The 20,578-nt window shown below is 37.1% G+C and overlaps 14 non-coding genes across 14 annotated transcripts; all 14 read right to left on the bottom strand.

The window, feature by feature from the left end:
• Window positions 1–460: 460 nt before the first annotated feature.
• Window positions 461–579, bottom strand: LOC136181661 (5S ribosomal RNA). The gene has a single exon (XR_010668008.1). It is a non-coding gene; the product is annotated as a 5S ribosomal RNA (ribosomal RNA).
• A 1,418-nt stretch (window positions 580–1,997) lies between these two features.
• On the bottom strand, window positions 1,998–2,116 carry LOC136181660 (5S ribosomal RNA). Its single transcript, XR_010668007.1, has one exon. It is a non-coding gene; the product is annotated as a 5S ribosomal RNA (ribosomal RNA).
• A 1,398-nt stretch (window positions 2,117–3,514) lies between these two features.
• Window positions 3,515–3,633, bottom strand: LOC136181518 (5S ribosomal RNA). Its single transcript, XR_010667865.1, has one exon. It is a non-coding gene; the product is annotated as a 5S ribosomal RNA (ribosomal RNA).
• Window positions 3,634–5,032: 1,399 nt separating this feature from the next.
• On the bottom strand, window positions 5,033–5,151 carry LOC136182210 (5S ribosomal RNA). Its single transcript, XR_010668528.1, has one exon. It is a non-coding gene; the product is annotated as a 5S ribosomal RNA (ribosomal RNA).
• Window positions 5,152–6,550: 1,399 nt separating this feature from the next.
• On the bottom strand, window positions 6,551–6,669 carry LOC136182209 (5S ribosomal RNA). Its single transcript, XR_010668527.1, has one exon. It is a non-coding gene; the product is annotated as a 5S ribosomal RNA (ribosomal RNA).
• A 1,399-nt stretch (window positions 6,670–8,068) lies between these two features.
• On the bottom strand, window positions 8,069–8,187 carry LOC136182208 (5S ribosomal RNA). The gene has a single exon (XR_010668526.1). It is a non-coding gene; the product is annotated as a 5S ribosomal RNA (ribosomal RNA).
• Window positions 8,188–9,586: 1,399 nt separating this feature from the next.
• Window positions 9,587–9,705, bottom strand: LOC136182207 (5S ribosomal RNA). Its single transcript, XR_010668525.1, has one exon. It is a non-coding gene; the product is annotated as a 5S ribosomal RNA (ribosomal RNA).
• A 1,399-nt stretch (window positions 9,706–11,104) lies between these two features.
• Window positions 11,105–11,223, bottom strand: LOC136182206 (5S ribosomal RNA). Its single transcript, XR_010668524.1, has one exon. It is a non-coding gene; the product is annotated as a 5S ribosomal RNA (ribosomal RNA).
• Window positions 11,224–12,622: 1,399 nt separating this feature from the next.
• LOC136182205 (5S ribosomal RNA) lies at window positions 12,623–12,741 on the bottom strand. Its single transcript, XR_010668523.1, has one exon. It is a non-coding gene; the product is annotated as a 5S ribosomal RNA (ribosomal RNA).
• Window positions 12,742–14,140: 1,399 nt separating this feature from the next.
• Window positions 14,141–14,259, bottom strand: LOC136182204 (5S ribosomal RNA). Its single transcript, XR_010668522.1, has one exon. It is a non-coding gene; the product is annotated as a 5S ribosomal RNA (ribosomal RNA).
• A 1,399-nt stretch (window positions 14,260–15,658) lies between these two features.
• LOC136182202 (5S ribosomal RNA) lies at window positions 15,659–15,777 on the bottom strand. Its single transcript, XR_010668520.1, has one exon. It is a non-coding gene; the product is annotated as a 5S ribosomal RNA (ribosomal RNA).
• Window positions 15,778–17,176: 1,399 nt separating this feature from the next.
• Window positions 17,177–17,295, bottom strand: LOC136182201 (5S ribosomal RNA). Its single transcript, XR_010668519.1, has one exon. It is a non-coding gene; the product is annotated as a 5S ribosomal RNA (ribosomal RNA).
• A 1,399-nt stretch (window positions 17,296–18,694) lies between these two features.
• LOC136182200 (5S ribosomal RNA) lies at window positions 18,695–18,813 on the bottom strand. The gene has a single exon (XR_010668518.1). It is a non-coding gene; the product is annotated as a 5S ribosomal RNA (ribosomal RNA).
• Window positions 18,814–20,212: 1,399 nt separating this feature from the next.
• Window positions 20,213–20,331, bottom strand: LOC136182199 (5S ribosomal RNA). The gene has a single exon (XR_010668517.1). It is a non-coding gene; the product is annotated as a 5S ribosomal RNA (ribosomal RNA).
• Between the last annotated feature and the right edge of the window lie 247 nt (window positions 20,332–20,578).

Below are 20,578 nucleotides of genomic sequence, written 5' to 3'. Positions count from 1 at the left end.
AGCATCACTTGTTTGCAGGTTTTTTTTAAATTCAATCTTAATAGTAATCATTTATAATAATTCCTGATTTGGTGTAAATGTTTATTATTGATGTGAAAACATTTATAATGATGGTGAATATTTCCAGTTGAATCAAATGTATAATATGGCTACCAGAGTGTTGTGGGGAAGTAAAGAGTAACCTAAGTACAAGTAATTAAAATATGTTAATGCAGTAGTCCTTACGTAAGTAGGCTACATGTACTTTTTGAATGTAAAACTGAACTTTGAAAACAGCCTCCAGAGAGCGTAATATGTATTAATACTCACTGAAAACATTGATGAAAATTGCAACAACAAAAAAAAAAGAGGACAGACTGCCAAATAAAATCATGTTTCATTTTCCACTGGCCTGTTTCTCTCAGTCCTTTCTCCACTAGTGAGGCAACAGCGCCCTCTTCTGGCTAAAGGAGGTATTAAAAGCTTACAGCACCTGGTATTCCCAGGCGGTCTCCCATCCAAGTACTAACCAGGCCCGACCCTGCTTAGCTTCTGAGATCGGACGAGATCGGGCGTGTTCAGGGTGGTATGGCCGTAAGCGATTAAACAGGTTGTTAAAGGGTTATTTATACATACTTAGGTTTAAAGTAACACCTCGCCAAAATTAGAGCAAGTGACTATGACCTAGTTTATTTTATTACTTTTCTACTCAAACGTGTGGGCCTATGGATAGACTTACACTTAATCTTACTAGATTCAGCAATACTTTGACGCTGGGAGTTAACTAAAGACTTGCAGCTTGTTTTTAAGACTTGTTTCACGACTTGCGGGCAAACTGAACGTTCAAACGTCTGATAAACACATTGAACAAACCGATTCCGTGAAGATTAACTTCCCTCTTTCAAAACTGGCCTGGTTAGTACTTGGATGGGAGACCGCCTGGGAATCCCAGGTGCTGTAAGCTTTTAATACCTGCTTCAGCCAGCAGGGGGCGCTGTAACCTCCTGCTATGCACTGCAGTTCTTTTTTTATTTGTCTATCATTGCTTCTACTTTCCTACAAAGTAGCTTACACTGAATTTTGATTGGGGATCATCTATAGCATATATAGGGACTGATTGTAATAATTATGAATTTTCATATAATTAGTAAGTGTTCCTTTGTGATTCCTAATGGAGGATTGTTTTTTTTAATGATTAGTTACAATGGAGAATGTGAGGGGATCAAATATGTATGCCCCACAGGGTTATGATTTCTACATGAAACATTGCAATGGCTGATTTATTCATTTGTCATTCAAGATTACCTCAAAACAAGTAAGTGGTGATAAAAACATAATTTCGAGTTGTCCCTTATATCTTCATCAATCACTGCTTAGGCTACTATAATAATCCTAAATCTTGTGTGCCTTAATGCAACATTTAAACTTATTTCTGCTGTTCACTGTTCACAAGTTTGCAGTATTGAAAACCTTAATAAATCCACAGTAAAAGTGACGATGCAAAATGGTCAACTTTTGAAATATCGTCAATTGATTCTGAAAAAATATTGATTGATAAGTAAGCATCACTTGTTTGCAGGTTTTTTTTTAAATTCAATCTTAATAGTAATCATTTATAATAATTCCTGATTTGGTGTAAATGTTTATTATTGATGTGAAAACATTTATAATGATGGTGAATATTTCCAGTTGAATCAAATGTATAATATGGCTACCAGAGTGTTGTGGGGAAGTAAAGAGTAACCTAAGTACAAGTAATTAAAATATGTTAATGCAGTAGTCCTTACGTAAGTAGGCTACATGTACTTTTTGAATGTAAAACTGAACTTTGAAAACAGCCTCCAGAGAGCGTAATATGTATTAATACTCACTGAAAACATTGATGAAAATTGCAACAAAAAAAAAGAGGACAGACTGCCAAATAAAATCATGTTTCATTTTCCACTGGCCTGTTTCTCTCAGTCCTTTCTCCACTAGTGAGGCAACAGCGCCCTCTTCTGGCTAAAGGAGGTATTAAAAGCTTACAGCACCTGGTATTCCCAGGCGGTCTCCCATCCAAGTACTAACCAGGCCCGACCCTGCTTAGCTTCTGAGATCGGACGAGATCGGGCGTGTTCAGGGTGGTATGGCCGTAAGCCAATGAACAGGTTGTTAAAGGGTTATTTATACATACTTAGGTTTAAAGTAACACCTCGCCAAAATTAGAGCAAGTGACTATGACCTAGTTGATTTTATTACTTTTCTACTCAAACGTGTGGGCCTATGGATAGACTTACACTTAATCTTACTAGATTCAGCAATACTTTGACGCTGGGAGTTAACTAAAGACTTGCAGCTTGTTTTTAAGACTTGTTTCACGACTTGCGGGCAAACTGAACGTTCAAACGTCTGATAAACACATTGAACAAACCGATTCCGTGAAGATTAACTTCCCTCTTTCAAAACTGGCCTGGTTAGTACTTGGATGGGAGACCGCCTGGGAATACCAGGTGCTGTAAGCTTTTAATACCTGCTTCAGCCAGCAGGGCACGCTGTAACCTCCTGCTATGCACTGCAGTTCTTTTTTTATTTGTCTATCATTGCTTCTACTTTCCTACAAAGTAGCTTACACTGAATTTTGATTGGGGATCATCTATAGCATATATAGGGACTGATTGTAATAATTATGAATTTTCATATAATTAGTAAGTGTTCCTTTGTGATTCCTAATGGAGGATTGTTTTTTTAATGATTAGTTACAATGGAGAATGTGAGGGGATCAAATATGTATGCCCCACAGGGTTATGATTTCTACATGAAACATTGCAATGGCTGATTTATTCATTTGTCATTCAAGATTACCTCAAAACAAGTAAGTGGTGATAAAAACATAATTTCGAGTTGTCCCTTGTATCTTAATCAATCACTGCTTAGGCTACTATAATAATCCTAAATCTTGTGTGCCTTAATGCAACATTTAAACTTATTTCTGCTGTTCACTGTTCACAAGTTTGCAGGATTGAAAACCTTAATAAATCCACAGTAAAAGTGACGATGCGAAATGGTCAACTTCTGAAAAATCGTCAATTGATTGATAAGTAAGCATCACTTGTTTGCAGGTTTTTTTTAAATTCAATCTTAATAGTAATCATTTATAATAATTCCTGATTTGGTGTAAATGTTTATTATTGATGTGAAAACATTTATAATGATGGTGAATATTTCCAGTTGAATCAAATGTATAATATGGCTACCAGAGTGTTGTGGGGAAGTAAAGAGTAACCTAAGTACAAGTAATTAAAATATGTTAATGCAGTAGTCCTTACGTAAGTAGGCTACATGTACTTTTTGAATGTAAAACTGAACTTTGAAAACAGCCTCCAGAGAGCGTAATATGTATTAATACTCACTGAAAACATTGATGAAAATTGCAACAAAAAAAAGAGGACAGACTGCCAAATAAAATCATGTTTCATTTTCCACTGGCCTGTTTCTCTCAGTCCTTTCTCCACTAGTGAGGCAACAGCGCCCTCTTCTGGCTAAAGGAGGTATTAAAAGCTTACAGCACCTGGTATTCCCAGGCGGTCTCCCATCCAAGTACTAACCAGGCCCGACCCTGCTTAGCTTCCGAGATCGGACGAGTTCGGGCGTGTTCAGGGTGGTATGGCCGTAAGCGAATGAACAGGTTGTTAAAGGGTTATTTATACATACTTAGGTTTAAAGTAACACCTCGCCAAAATTAGAGCAAGTGACTATGACCTAGTTGATTTTATTACTTTTCTACTCAAACGTGTGGGCCTATGGATAGACTTACACTTAATCTTACTAGATTCAGCAATACTTTGACGCTGGGAGTTAACTAAAGACTTGCAGCTTGTTTTTAAGACTTGTTTCACGACTTGCGGGCAAACTGAACGTTCAAACGTCTGATAAACACATTGAACAAACCGATTCCGTGAAGATTAACTTCCCTCTTTCAAAACTGGCCTGGTTAGTACTTGGATGGGAGACCGCCTGGGAATCCCAGGTGCTGTAAGCTTTTAATACCTGCTTCAGCCAGCAGGGGACGCTGTAACCTCCTGCTATGCACTGCAGTTCTTTTTTTATTTGTCTATCATTGCTTCTACTTTCCTACAAAGTAGCTTACACTGAATTTTGATTGGGGATCATCTATAGCATATATAGGGACTGATTGTAATAATTATGAATTTTCATATAATTAGTAAGTGTTCCTTTGTGATTCCTAATGGAGGATTGTTTTTTTAATGATTAGTTACAATGGAGAATGTGAGGGGATCAAATATGTATGCCCCACAGGGTTATGATTTCTACATGAAACATTGCAATGGCTGATTTATTCATTTGTCATTCAAGATTACCTCAAAACAAGTAAGTGGTGATAAAAACATAATTTCGAGTTGTCCCTTGTATCTTAATCAATCACTGCTTAGGCTACTATAATAATCCTAAATCTTGTGTGCCTTAATGCAACATTTAAACTTATTTCTGCTGTTCACTGTTCACAAGTTTGCAGGATTGAAAACCTTAATAAATCCACAGTAAAAGTGACGATGCGAAATGGTCAACTTCTGAAAAATCGTCAATTGATTGATAAGTAAGCATCACTTGTTTGCAGGTTTTTTTTAAATTCAATCTTAATAGTAATCATTTATAATAATTCCTGATTTGGTGTAAATGTTTATTATTGATGTGAAAACATTTATAATGATGGTGAATATTTCCAGTTGAATCAAATGTATAATATGGCTACCAGAGTGTTGTGGGGAAGTAAAGAGTAACCTAAGTACAAGTAATTAAAATATGTTAATGCAGTAGTCCTTACGTAAGTAGGCTACATGTACTTTTTGAATGTAAAACTGAACTTTGAAAACAGCCTCCAGAGAGCGTAATATGTATTAATACTCACTGAAAACATTGATGAAAATTGCAACAAAAAAAAAGAGGACAGACTGCCAAATAAAATCATGTTTCATTTTCCACTGGCCTGTTTCTCTCAGTCCTTTCTCCACTAGTGAGGCAACAGCGCCCTCTTCTGGCTAAAGGAGGTATTAAAAGCTTACAGCACCTGGTATTCCCAGGCGGTCTCCCATCCAAGTACTAACCAGGCCCGACCCTGCTTAGCTTCCGAGATCGGACGAGATCGGGCGTGTTCAGGGTGGTATGGCCGTAAGCGAATGAACAGGTTGTTAAAGGGTTATTTATACATACTTAGGTTTAAAGTAACACCTCGCCAAAATTAGAGCAAGTGACTATGACCTAGTTGATTTTATTACTTTTCTACTCAAACGTGTGGGCCTATGGATAGACTTACACTTAATCTTACTAGATTCAGCAATACTTTGACGCTGGGAGTTAACTAAAGACTTGCAGCTTGTTTTTAAGACTTGTTTCACGACTTGCGGGCAAACTGAACGTTCAAACGTCTGATAAACACATTGAACAAACCGATTCCGTGAAGATTAACTTCCCTCTTTCAAAACTGGCCTGGTTAGTACTTGGATGGGAGACCGCCTGGGAATACCAGGTGCTGTAAGCTTTTAATACCTGCTTCAGCCAGCAGGGCACGCTGTAACCTCCTGCTATGCACTGCAGTTCTTTTTTTATTTGTCTATCATTGCTTCTACTTTCCTACAAAGTAGCTTACACTGAATTTTGATTGGGGATCATCTATAGCATATATAGGGACTGATTGTAATAATTATGAATTTTCATATAATTAGTAAGTGTTCCTTTGTGATTCCTAATGGAGGATTGTTTTTTTAATGATTAGTTACAATGGAGAATGTGAGGGGATCAAATATGTATGCCCCACAGGGTTATGATTTCTACATGAAACATTGCAATGGCTGATTTATTCATTTGTCATTCAAGATTACCTCAAAACAAGTAAGTGGTGATAAAAACATAATTTCGAGTTGTCCCTTGTATCTTAATCAATCACTGCTTAGGCTACTATAATAATCCTAAATCTTGTGTGCCTTAATGCAACATTTAAACTTATTTCTGCTGTTCACTGTTCACAAGTTTGCAGGATTGAAAACCTTAATAAATCCACAGTAAAAGTGACGATGCGAAATGGTCAACTTCTGAAAAATCGTCAATTGATTGATAAGTAAGCATCACTTGTTTGCAGGTTTTTTTTAAATTCAATCTTAATAGTAATCATTTATAATAATTCCTGATTTGGTGTAAATGTTTATTATTGATGTGAAAACATTTATAATGATGGTGAATATTTCCAGTTGAATCAAATGTATAATATGGCTACCAGAGTGTTGTGGGGAAGTAAAGAGTAACCTAAGTACAAGTAATTAAAATATGTTAATGCAGTAGTCCTTACGTAAGTAGGCTACATGTACTTTTTGAATGTAAAACTGAACTTTGAAAACAGCCTCCAGAGAGCGTAATATGTATTAATACTCACTGAAAACATTGATGAAAATTGCAACAACAAAAAAGAGGACAGACTGCCAAATAAAATCATGTTTCATTTTCCACTGGCCTGTTTCTCTCAGTCCTTTCTCCACTAGTGAGGCAACAGCGCCCTCTTCTGGCTAAAGGAGGTATTAAAAGCTTACAGCACCTGGTATTCCCAGGCGGTCTCCCATCCAAGTACTAACCAGGCCCGACCCTGCTTAGCTTCCGAGATCGGACGAGATCGGGCGTGTTCAGGGTGGTATGGCCGTAAGCCAATGAACAGGTTGTTAAAGGGTTATTTATACATACTTAGGTTTAAAGTAACACCTCGCCAAAATTAGAGCAAGTGACTATGACCTAGTTGATTTTATAACTTTTCTACTCAAACGTGTGGGCCTATGGATAGACTTACACTTAATCTTACTAGATTCAGCAATACTTTGACGCTGGGAGTTAACTAAAGACTTGCAGCTTGTTTTTAAGACTTGTTTCACGACTTGCGGGCAAACTGAACGTTCAAACGTCTGATAAACACATTGAACAAACCGATTCCGTGAAGATTAACTTCCCTCTTTCAAAACTGGCCTGGTTAGTACTTGGATGGGAGACCGCCTGGGAATCCCAGGTGCTGTAAGCTTTTAATACCTGCTTCAGCCAGCAGGGGACGCTGTAACCTCCTGCTATGCACTGCAGTTCTTTTTTTATTTGTCTATCATTGCTTCTACTTTCCTACAAAGTAGCTTACACTGAATTTTGATTGGGGATCATCTATAGCATATATAGGGACTGATTGTAATAATTATGAATTTTCATATAATTAGTAAGTGTTCCTTTGTGATTCCTAATGGAGGATTGTTTTTTTAATGATTAGTTACAATGGAGAATGTGAGGGGATCAAATATGTATGCCCCACAGGGTTATGATTTCTACATGAAACATTGCAATGGCTGATTTATTCATTTGTCATTCAAGATTACCTCAAAACAAGTAAGTGGTGATAAAAACATAATTTCGAGTTGTCCCTTGTATCTTAATCAATCACTGCTTAGGCTACTATAATAATCCTAAATCTTGTGTGCCTTAATGCAACATTTAAACTTATTTCTGCTGTTCACTGTTCACAAGTTTGCAGGATTGAAAACCTTAATAAATCCACAGTAAAAGTGACGATGCGAAATGGTCAACTTCTGAAAAATCGTCAATTGATTGATAAGTAAGCATCACTTGTTTGCAGGTTTTTTTTAAATTCAATCTTAATAGTAATCATTTATAATAATTCCTGATTTGGTGTAAATGTTTATTATTGATGTGAAAACATTTATAATGATGGTGAATATTTCCAGTTGAATCAAATGTATAATATGGCTACCAGAGTGTTGTGGGGAAGTAAAGAGTAACCTAAGTACAAGTAATTAAAATATGTTAATGCAGTAGTCCTTACGTAAGTAGGCTACATGTACTTTTTGAATGTAAAACTGAACTTTGAAAACAGCCTCCAGAGAGCGTAATATGTATTAATACTCACTGAAAACATTGATGAAAATTGCAACAAAAAAAAAGAGGACAGACTGCCAAATAAAATCATGTTTCATTTTCCACTGGCCTGTTTCTCTCAGTCCTTTCTCCACTAGTGAGGCAACAGCGCCCTCTTCTGGCTAAAGGAGGTATTAAAAGCTTACAGCACCTGGTATTCCCAGGCGGTCTCCCATCCAAGTACTAACCAGGCCCGACCCTGCTTAGCTTCCGAGATCGGACGAGATCGGGCGTGTTCAGGGTGGTATGGCCGTAAGCGAATGAACAGGTTGTTAAAGGGTTATTTATACATACTTAGGTTTAAAGTAACACCTCGCCAAAATTAGAGCAAGTGACTATGACCTAGTTGATTTTATTACTTTTCTACTCAAACGTGTGGGCCTATGGATAGACTTACACTTAATCTTACTAGATTCAGCAATACTTTGACGCTGGGAGTTAACTAAAGACTTGCAGCTTGTTTTTAAGACTTGTTTCACGACTTGCGGGCAAACTGAACGTTCAAACGTCTGATAAACACATTGAACAAACCGATTCCGTGAAGATTAACTTCCCTCTTTCAAAACTGGCCTGGTTAGTACTTGGATGGGAGACCGCCTGGGAATACCAGGTGCTGTAAGCTTTTAATACCTGCTTCAGCCAGCAGGGCACGCTGTAACCTCCTGCTATGCACTGCAGTTCTTTTTTTATTTGTCTATCATTGCTTCTACTTTCCTACAAAGTAGCTTACACTGAATTTTGATTGGGGATCATCTATAGCATATATAGGGACTGATTGTAATAATTATGAATTTTCATATAATTAGTAAGTGTTCCTTTGTGATTCCTAATGGAGGATTGTTTTTTTAATGATTAGTTACAATGGAGAATGTGAGGGGATCAAATATGTATGCCCCACAGGGTTATGATTTCTACATGAAACATTGCAATGGCTGATTTATTCATTTGTCATTCAAGATTACCTCAAAACAAGTAAGTGGTGATAAAAACATAATTTCGAGTTGTCCCTTGTATCTTAATCAATCACTGCTTAGGCTACTATAATAATCCTAAATCTTGTGTGCCTTAATGCAACATTTAAACTTATTTCTGCTGTTCACTGTTCACAAGTTTGCAGGATTGAAAACCTTAATAAATCCACAGTAAAAGTGACGATGCGAAATGGTCAACTTCTGAAAAATCGTCAATTGATTGATAAGTAAGCATCACTTGTTTGCAGGTTTTTTTTAAATTCAATCTTAATAGTAATCATTTATAATAATTCCTGATTTGGTGTAAATGTTTATTATTGATGTGAAAACATTTATAATGATGGTGAATATTTCCAGTTGAATCAAATGTATAATATGGCTACCAGAGTGTTGTGGGGAAGTAAAGAGTAACCTAAGTACAAGTAATTAAAATATGTTAATGCAGTAGTCCTTACGTAAGTAGGCTACATGTACTTTTTGAATGTAAAACTGAACTTTGAAAACAGCCTCCAGAGAGCGTAATATGTATTAATACTCACTGAAAACATTGATGAAAATTGCAACAACAAAAAAGAGGACAGACTGCCAAATAAAATCATGTTTCATTTTCCACTGGCCTGTTTCTCTCAGTCCTTTCTCCACTAGTGAGGCAACAGCGCCCTCTTCTGGCTAAAGGAGGTATTAAAAGCTTACAGCACCTGGTATTCCCAGGCGGTCTCCCATCCAAGTACTAACCAGGCCCGACCCTGCTTAGCTTCCGAGATCGGACGAGATCGGGCGTGTTCAGGGTGGTATGGCCGTAAGCCAATGAACAGGTTGTTAAAGGGTTATTTATACATACTTAGGTTTAAAGTAACACCTCGCCAAAATTAGAGCAAGTGACTATGACCTAGTTGATTTTATAACTTTTCTACTCAAACGTGTGGGCCTATGGATAGACTTACACTTAATCTTACTAGATTCAGCAATACTTTGACGCTGGGAGTTAACTAAAGACTTGCAGCTTGTTTTTAAGACTTGTTTCACGACTTGCGGGCAAACTGAACGTTCAAACGTCTGATAAACACATTGAACAAACCGATTCCGTGAAGATTAACTTCCCTCTTTCAAAACTGGCCTGGTTAGTACTTGGATGGGAGACCGCCTGGGAATCCCAGGTGCTGTAAGCTTTTAATACCTGCTTCAGCCAGCAGGGGACGCTGTAACCTCCTGCTATGCACTGCAGTTCTTTTTTTATTTGTCTATCATTGCTTCTACTTTCCTACAAAGTAGCTTACACTGAATTTTGATTGGGGATCATCTATAGCATATATAGGGACTGATTGTAATAATTATGAATTTTCATATAATTAGTAAGTGTTCCTTTGTGATTCCTAATGGAGGATTGTTTTTTTAATGATTAGTTACAATGGAGAATGTGAGGGGATCAAATATGTATGCCCCACAGGGTTATGATTTCTACATGAAACATTGCAATGGCTGATTTATTCATTTGTCATTCAAGATTACCTCAAAACAAGTAAGTGGTGATAAAAACATAATTTCGAGTTGTCCCTTGTATCTTAATCAATCACTGCTTAGGCTACTATAATAATCCTAAATCTTGTGTGCCTTAATGCAACATTTAAACTTATTTCTGCTGTTCACTGTTCACAAGTTTGCAGGATTGAAAACCTTAATAAATCCACAGTAAAAGTGACGATGCGAAATGGTCAACTTCTGAAAAATCGTCAATTGATTGATAAGTAAGCATCACTTGTTTGCAGGTTTTTTTTAAATTCAATCTTAATAGTAATCATTTATAATAATTCCTGATTTGGTGTAAATGTTTATTATTGATGTGAAAACATTTATAATGATGGTGAATATTTCCAGTTGAATCAAATGTATAATATGGCTACCAGAGTGTTGTGGGGAAGTAAAGAGTAACCTAAGTACAAGTAATTAAAATATGTTAATGCAGTAGTCCTTACGTAAGTAGGCTACATGTACTTTTTGAATGTAAAACTGAACTTTGAAAACAGCCTCCAGAGAGCGTAATATGTATTAATACTCACTGAAAACATTGATGAAAATTGCAACAAAAAAAAAGAGGACAGACTGCCAAATAAAATCATGTTTCATTTTCCACTGGCCTGTTTCTCTCAGTCCTTTCTCCACTAGTGAGGCAACAGCGCCCTCTTCTGGCTAAAGGAGGTATTAAAAGCTTACAGCACCTGGTATTCCCAGGCGGTCTCCCATCCAAGTACTAACCAGGCCCGACCCTGCTTAGCTTCCGAGATCGGACGAGATCGGGCGTGTTCAGGGTGGTATGGCCGTAAGCGAATGAACAGGTTGTTAAAGGGTTATTTATACATACTTAGGTTTAAAGTAACACCTCGCCAAAATTAGAGCAAGTGACTATGACCTAGTTGATTTTATTACTTTTCTACTCAAACGTGTGGGCCTATGGATAGACTTACACTTAATCTTACTAGATTCAGCAATACTTTGACGCTGGGAGTTAACTAAAGACTTGCAGCTTGTTTTTAAGACTTGTTTCACGACTTGCGGGCAAACTGAACGTTCAAACGTCTGATAAACACATTGAACAAACCGATTCCGTGAAGATTAACTTCCCTCTTTCAAAACTGGCCTGGTTAGTACTTGGATGGGAGACCGCCTGGGAATACCAGGTGCTGTAAGCTTTTAATACCTGCTTCAGCCAGCAGGGCACGCTGTAACCTCCTGCTATGCACTGCAGTTCTTTTTTTATTTGTCTATCATTGCTTCTACTTTCCTACAAAGTAGCTTACACTGAATTTTGATTGGGGATCATCTATAGCATATATAGGGACTGATTGTAATAATTATGAATTTTCATATAATTAGTAAGTGTTCCTTTGTGATTCCTAATGGAGGATTGTTTTTTTAATGATTAGTTACAATGGAGAATGTGAGGGGATCAAATATGTATGCCCCACAGGGTTATGATTTCTACATGAAACATTGCAATGGCTGATTTATTCATTTGTCATTCAAGATTACCTCAAAACAAGTAAGTGGTGATAAAAACATAATTTCGAGTTGTCCCTTGTATCTTAATCAATCACTGCTTAGGCTACTATAATAATCCTAAATCTTGTGTGCCTTAATGCAACATTTAAACTTATTTCTGCTGTTCACTGTTCACAAGTTTGCAGGATTGAAAACCTTAATAAATCCACAGTAAAAGTGACGATGCGAAATGGTCAACTTCTGAAAAATCGTCAATTGATTGATAAGTAAGCATCACTTGTTTGCAGGTTTTTTTTAAATTCAATCTTAATAGTAATCATTTATAATAATTCCTGATTTGGTGTAAATGTTTATTATTGATGTGAAAACATTTATAATGATGGTGAATATTTCCAGTTGAATCAAATGTATAATATGGCTACCAGAGTGTTGTGGGGAAGTAAAGAGTAACCTAAGTACAAGTAATTAAAATATGTTAATGCAGTAGTCCTTACGTAAGTAGGCTACATGTACTTTTTGAATGTAAAACTGAACTTTGAAAACAGCCTCCAGAGAGCGTAATATGTATTAATACTCACTGAAAACATTGATGAAAATTGCAACAACAAAAAAGAGGACAGACTGCCAAATAAAATCATGTTTCATTTTCCACTGGCCTGTTTCTCTCAGTCCTTTCTCCACTAGTGAGGCAACAGCGCCCTCTTCTGGCTAAAGGAGGTATTAAAAGCTTACAGCACCTGGTATTCCCAGGCGGTCTCCCATCCAAGTACTAACCAGGCCCGACCCTGCTTAGCTTCCGAGATCGGACGAGATCGGGCGTGTTCAGGGTGGTATGGCCGTAAGCCAATGAACAGGTTGTTAAAGGGTTATTTATACATACTTAGGTTTAAAGTAACACCTCGCCAAAATTAGAGCAAGTGACTATGACCTAGTTGATTTTATAACTTTTCTACTCAAACGTGTGGGCCTATGGATAGACTTACACTTAATCTTACTAGATTCAGCAATACTTTGACGCTGGGAGTTAACTAAAGACTTGCAGCTTGTTTTTAAGACTTGTTTCACGACTTGCGGGCAAACTGAACGTTCAAACGTCTGATAAACACATTGAACAAACCGATTCCGTGAAGATTAACTTCCCTCTTTCAAAACTGGCCTGGTTAGTACTTGGATGGGAGACCGCCTGGGAATCCCAGGTGCTGTAAGCTTTTAATACCTGCTTCAGCCAGCAGGGGACGCTGTAACCTCCTGCTATGCACTGCAGTTCTTTTTTTATTTGTCTATCATTGCTTCTACTTTCCTACAAAGTAGCTTACACTGAATTTTGATTGGGGATCATCTATAGCATATATAGGGACTGATTGTAATAATTATGAATTTTCATATAATTAGTAAGTGTTCCTTTGTGATTCCTAATGGAGGATTGTTTTTTTAATGATTAGTTACAATGGAGAATGTGAGGGGATCAAATATGTATGCCCCACAGGGTTATGATTTCTACATGAAACATTGCAATGGCTGATTTATTCATTTGTCATTCAAGATTACCTCAAAACAAGTAAGTGGTGATAAAAACATAATTTCGAGTTGTCCCTTGTATCTTAATCAATCACTGCTTAGGCTACTATAATAATCCTAAATCTTGTGTGCCTTAATGCAACATTTAAACTTATTTCTGCTGTTCACTGTTCACAAGTTTGCAGGATTGAAAACCTTAATAAATCCACAGTAAAAGTGACGATGCGAAATGGTCAACTTCTGAAAAATCGTCAATTGATTGATAAGTAAGCATCACTTGTTTGCAGGTTTTTTTTAAATTCAATCTTAATAGTAATCATTTATAATAATTCCTGATTTGGTGTAAATGTTTATTATTGATGTGAAAACATTTATAATGATGGTGAATATTTCCAGTTGAATCAAATGTATAATATGGCTACCAGAGTGTTGTGGGGAAGTAAAGAGTAACCTAAGTACAAGTAATTAAAATATGTTAATGCAGTAGTCCTTACGTAAGTAGGCTACATGTACTTTTTGAATGTAAAACTGAACTTTGAAAACAGCCTCCAGAGAGCGTAATATGTATTAATACTCACTGAAAACATTGATGAAAATTGCAACAAAAAAAAAGAGGACAGACTGCCAAATAAAATCATGTTTCATTTTCCACTGGCCTGTTTCTCTCAGTCCTTTCTCCACTAGTGAGGCAACAGCGCCCTCTTCTGGCTAAAGGAGGTATTAAAAGCTTACAGCACCTGGTATTCCCAGGCGGTCTCCCATCCAAGTACTAACCAGGCCCGACCCTGCTTAGCTTCCGAGATCGGACGAGATCGGGCGTGTTCAGGGTGGTATGGCCGTAAGCGAATGAACAGGTTGTTAAAGGGTTATTTATACATACTTAGGTTTAAAGTAACACCTCGCCAAAATTAGAGCAAGTGACTATGACCTAGTTGATTTTATTACTTTTCTACTCAAACGTGTGGGCCTATGGATAGACTTACACTTAATCTTACTAGATTCAGCAATACTTTGACGCTGGGAGTTAACTAAAGACTTGCAGCTTGTTTTTAAGACTTGTTTCACGACTTGCGGGCAAACTGAACGTTCAAACGTCTGATAAACACATTGAACAAACCGATTCCGTGAAGATTAACTTCCCTCTTTCAAAACTGGCCTGGTTAGTACTTGGATGGGAGACCGCCTGGGAATCCCAGGTGCTGTAAGCTTTTAATACCTGCTTCAGCCAGCAGGGGACGCTGTAACCTCCTGCTATGCACTGCAGTTCTTTTTTTATTTGTCTATCATTGCTTCTACTTTCCTACAAAGTAGCTTACACTGAATTTTGATTGGGGATCATCTATAGCATATATAGGGACTGATTGTAATAATTATGAATTTTCATATAATTAGTAAGTGTTCCTTTGTGATTCCTAATGGAGGATTGTTTTTTTAATGATTAGTTACAATGGAGAATGTGAGGGGATCAAATATGTATGCCCCACAGGGTTATGATTTCTACATGAAACATTGCAATGGCTGATTTATTCATTTGTCATTCAAGATTACCTCAAAACAAGTAAGTGGTGATAAAAACATAATTTCGAGTTGTCCCTTGTATCTTAATCAATCACTGCTTAGGCTACTATAATAATCCTAAATCTTGTGTGCCTTAATGCAACATTTAAACTTATTTCTGCTGTTCACTGTTCACAAGTTTGCAGGATTGAAAACCTTAATAAATCCACAGTAAAAGTGACGATGCGAAATGGTCAACTTCTGAAAAATCGTCAATTGATTGATAAGTAAGCATCACTTGTTTGCAGGTTTTTTTTAAATTCAATCTTAATAGTAATCATTTATAATAATTCCTGATTTGGTGTAAATGTTTATTATTGATGTGAAAACATTTATAATGATGGTGAATATTTCCAGTTGAATCAAATGTATAATATGGCTACCAGAGTGTTGTGGGGAAGTAAAGAGTAACCTAAGTACAAGTAATTAAAATATGTTAATGCAGTAGTCCTTACGTAAGTAGGCTACATGTACTTTTTGAATGTAAAACTGAACTTTGAAAACAGCCTCCAGAGAGCGTAATATGTATTAATACTCACTGAAAACATTGATGAAAATTGCAACAAAAAAAAAGAGGACAGACTGCCAAATAAAATCATGTTTCATTTTCCACTGGCCTGTTTCTCTCAGTCCTTTCTCCACTAGTGAGGCAACAGCGCCCTCTTCTGGCTAAAGGAGGTATTAAAAGCTTACAGCACCTGGTATTCCCAGGCGGTCTCCCATCCAAGTACTAACCAGGCCCGACCCTGCTTAGCTTCCGAGATCGGACGAGATCGGGCGTGTTCAGGGTGGTATGGCCGTAAGCGAATGAACAGGTTGTTAAAGGGTTATTTATACATACTTAGGTTTAAAGTAACACCTCGCCAAAATTAGAGCAAGTGACTATGACCTAGTTGATTTTATAACTTTTCTACTCAAACGTGTGGGCCTATGGATAGACTTACACTTAATCTTACTAGATTCAGCAATACTTTGACGCTGGGAGTTAACTAAAGACTTGCAGCTTGTTTTTAAGACTTGTTTCACGACTTGCGGGCAAACTGAACGTTCAAACGTCTGATAAACACATTGAACAAACCGATTCCGTGAAGATTAACTTCCCTCTTTCAAAACTGGCCTGGTTAGTACTTGGATGGGAGACCGCCTGGGAATCCCAGGTGCTGTAAGCTTTTAATACCTGCTTCAGCCAGCAGGGGACGCTGTAACCTCCTGCTATGCACTGCAGTTCTTTTTTTATTTGTCTATCATTGCTTCTACTTTCCTACAAAGTAGCTTACACTGAATTTTGATTGGGGATCATCTATAGCATATATAGGGACTGATTGTAATAATTATGAATTTTCATATAATTAGTAAGTGTTCCTTTGTGATTCCTAATGGAGGATTGTTTTTTTAATGATTAGTTACAATGGAGAATGTGAGGGGATCAAATATGTATGCCCCACAGGGTTATGATTTCTACATGAAACATTGCAATGGCTGATTTATTCATTTGTCATTCAAGATTACCTCAAAACAAGTAAGTGGTGATAAAAACATAATTTCGAGTTGTCCCTTGTATCTTAATCAATCACTGCTTAGGCTACTATAATAATCCTAAATCTTGTGTGCCTTAATGCAACATTTAAACTTATTTCTGCTGTTCACTGTTCACAAGTTTGCAGGATTGAAAACCTTAATAAATCCACAGTAAAAGTGACGATGCGAAATGGTCAACTTCTGAAAAATCGTCAATTGATTGATAAGTAAGCATCACTTGTTTGCAGGTTTTTTTTAAATTCAATCTTAATAGTAATCATTTATAATAATTCCTGATTTGGTGTAAATGTTTATTATTGATGTGAAAACATTTATAATGATGGTGAATATTTCCAGTTGAATCAAATGTATAATATGGCTACCAGAGTGTTGTGGGGAAGTAAAGAGTAACCTAAGTACAAGTAATTAAAATATGTTAATGCAGTAGTCCTTACGTAAGTAGGCTACATGTACTTTTTGAATGTAAAACTGAACTTTGAAAACAGCCTCCAGAGAGCGTAATATGTATTAATACTCACTGAAAACATTGATGAAAATTGCAACAAAAAAAAAGAGGACAGACTGCCAAATAAAATCATGTTTCATTTTCCACTGGCCTGTTTCTCTCAGTCCTTTCTCCACTAGTGAGGCAACAGCGCCCTCTTCTGGCTAAAGGAGGTATTAAAAGCTTACAGCACCTGGTATTCCCAGGCGGTCTCCCATCCAAGTACTAACCAGGCCCGACCCTGCTTAGCTTCCGAGATCGGACGAGATCGGGCGTGTTCAGGGTGGTATGGCCGTAAGCGAATGAACAGGTTGTTAAAGGGTTATTTATACATACTTAGGTTTAAAGTAACACCTCGCCAAAATTAGAGCAAGTGACTATGACCTAGTTGATTTTATTACTTTTCTACTCAAACGTGTGGGCCTATGGATAGACTTACACTTAATCTTACTAGATTCAGCAATACTTTGACGCTGGGAGTTAACTAAAGACTTGCAGCTTGTTTTTAAGACTTGTTTCACGACTTGCGGGCAAACTGAACGTTCAAACGTCTGATAAACACATTGAACAAACCGATTCCGTGAAGATTAACTTCCCTCTTTCAAAACTGGCCTGGTTAGTACTTGGATGGGAGACCGCCTGGGAATCCCAGGTGCTGTAAGCTTTTAATACCTGCTTCAGCCAGCAGGGGACGCTGTAACCTCCTGCTATGCACTGCAGTTCTTTTTTTATTTGTCTATCATTGCTTCTACTTTCCTACAAAGTAGCTTACACTGAATTTTGATTGGGGATCATCTATAGCATATATAGGGACTGATTGTAATAATTATGAATTTTCATATAATTAGTAAGTGTTCCTTTGTGATTCCTAATGGAGGATTGTTTTTTTAATGATTAGTTACAATGGAGAATGTGAGGGGATCAAATATGTATGCCCCACAGGGTTATGATTTCTACATGAAACATTGCAATGGCTGATTTATTCATTTGTCATTCAAGATTACCTCAAAACAAGTAAGTGGTGATAAAAACATAATTTCGAGTTGTCCCTTGTATCTTAATCAATCACTGCTTAGGCTACTATAATAATCCTAAATCTTGTGTGCCTTAATGCAACATTTAAACTTATTTCTGCTGTTCACTGTTCACAAGTTTGCAGGATTGAAAACCTTAATAAATCCACAGTAAAAGTGACGATGCGAAATGGTCAACTTCTGAAAAATCGTCAATTGATTGATAAGTAAGCATCACTTGTTTGCAGGTTTTTTTTAAATTCAATCTTAATAGTAATCATTTATAATAATTCCTGATTTGGTGTAAATGTTTATTATTGATGTGAAAACATTTATAATGATGGTGAATATTTCCAGTTGAATCAAATGTATAATATGGCTACCAGAGTGTTGTGGGGAAGTAAAGAGTAACCTAAGTACAAGTAATTAAAATATGTTAATGCAGTAGTCCTTACGTAAGTAGGCTACATGTACTTTTTGAATGTAAAACTGAACTTTGAAAACAGCCTCCAGAGAGCGTAATATGTATTAATACTCACTGAAAACATTGATGAAAATTGCAACAAAAAAAAAGAGGACAGACTGCCAAATAAAATCATGTTTCATTTTCCACTGGCCTGTTTCTCTCAGTCCTTTCTCCACTAGTGAGGCAACAGCGCCCTCTTCTGGCTAAAGGAGGTATTAAAAGCTTACAGCACCTGGTATTCCCAGGCGGTCTCCCATCCAAGTACTAACCAGGCCCGACCCTGCTTAGCTTCCGAGATCGGACGAGATCGGGCGTGTTCAGGGTGGTATGGCCGTAAGCGAATGAACAGGTTGTTAAAGGGTTATTTATACATACTTAGGTTTAAAGTAACACCTCGCCAAAATTAGAGCAAGTGACTATGACCTAGTTGATTTTATTACTTTTCTACTCAAACGTGTGGGCCTATGGATAGACTTACACTTAATCTTACTAGATTCAGCAATACTTTGACGCTGGGAGTTAACTAAAGACTTGCAGCTTGTTTTTAAGACTTGTTTCACGACTTGCGGGCAAACTGAACGTTCAAACGTCTGATAAACACATTGAACAAACCGATTCCGTGAAGATTAACTTCCCTCTTTCAAAACTGGCCTGGTTAGTACTTGGATGGGAGACCGCCTGGGAATCCCAGGTGCTGTAAGCTTTTAATACCTGCTTCAGCCAGCAGGGGACGCTGTAACCTCCTGCTATGCACTGCAGTTCTTTTTTTATTTGTCTATCATTGCTTCTACTTTCCTACAAAGTAGCTTACACTGAATTTTGATTGGGGATCATCTATAGCATATATAGGGACTGATTGTAATAATTATGAATTTTCATATAATTAGTAAGTGTTCCTTTGTGATTCCTAATGGAGGATTGTTTTTTTAATGATTAGTTACAATGGAGAATGTGAGGGGATCAAATATGTATGCCCCACAGGGTTATGATTTCTACATGAAACATTGCAATGGCTGATTTATTCATTTGTCATTCAAGATTACCTCAAAACAAGTAAGTGGTGATAAAAACATAATTTCGAGTTGTCCCTTGTATCTTAATCAATCACTGCTTAGGCTACTATAATAATCCTAAATCTTGTGTGCCTTAATGCAACATTTAAACTTATTTCTGCTGTTCACTGTTCACAAGTTTGCAGGATTGAAAACCTTAATAAATCCACAGTAAAAGTGACGATGCGAAATGGTCAACTTCTGAAAAATCGTCAATTGATTGATAAGTAAGCATCACTTGTTTGCAGGTTTTTTTTAAATTCAATCTTAATAGTAATCATTTATAATAATTCCTGATTTGGTGTAAATGTTTATTATTGATGTGAAAACATTTATAATGATGGTGAATATTTCCAGTTGAATCAAATGTATAATATGGCTACCAGAGTGTTGTGGGGAAGTAAAGAGTAACCTAAGTACAAGTAATTAAAATATGTTAATGCAGTAGTCCTTACGTAAGTAGGCTACATGTACTTTTTGAATGTAAAACTGAACTTTGAAAACAGCCTCCAGAGAGCGTAATATGTATTAATACTCACTGAAAACATTGATGAAAATTGCAACAAAAAAAAAGAGGACAGACTGCCAAATAAAATCATGTTTCATTTTCCACTGGCCTGTTTCTCTCAGTCCTTTCTCCACTAGTGAGGCAACAGCGCCCTCTTCTGGCTAAAGGAGGTATTAAAAGCTTACAGCACCTGGTATTCCCAGGCGGTCTCCCATCCAAGTACTAACCAGGCCCGACCCTGCTTAGCTTCCGAGATCGGACGAGATCGGGCGTGTTCAGGGTGGTATGGCCGTAAGCGAATGAACAGGTTGTTAAAGGGTTATTTATACATACTTAGGTTTAAAGTAACACCTCGCCAAAATTAGAGCAAGTGACTATGACCTAGTTGATTTTATTACTTTTCTACTCAAACGTGTGGGCCTATGGATAGACTTACACTTAATCTTACTAGATTCAGCAATACTTTGACGCTGGGAGTTAACTAAAGACTTGCAGCTTGTTTTTAAGACTTGTTTCACGACTTGCGGGCAAACTGAACGTTCAA

Source organism: Labrus bergylta, chromosome 13 (assembly GCF_963930695.1).
Source record: "Labrus bergylta chromosome 13, fLabBer1.1, whole genome shotgun sequence".
NCBI classification, from domain to species: Eukaryota; Metazoa; Chordata; class Actinopteri; order Labriformes; family Labridae; genus Labrus; species Labrus bergylta.
Note: the sequence above shows the minus strand (reverse complement) of the source record. Positions and strands in the feature narration are given on the sequence as shown.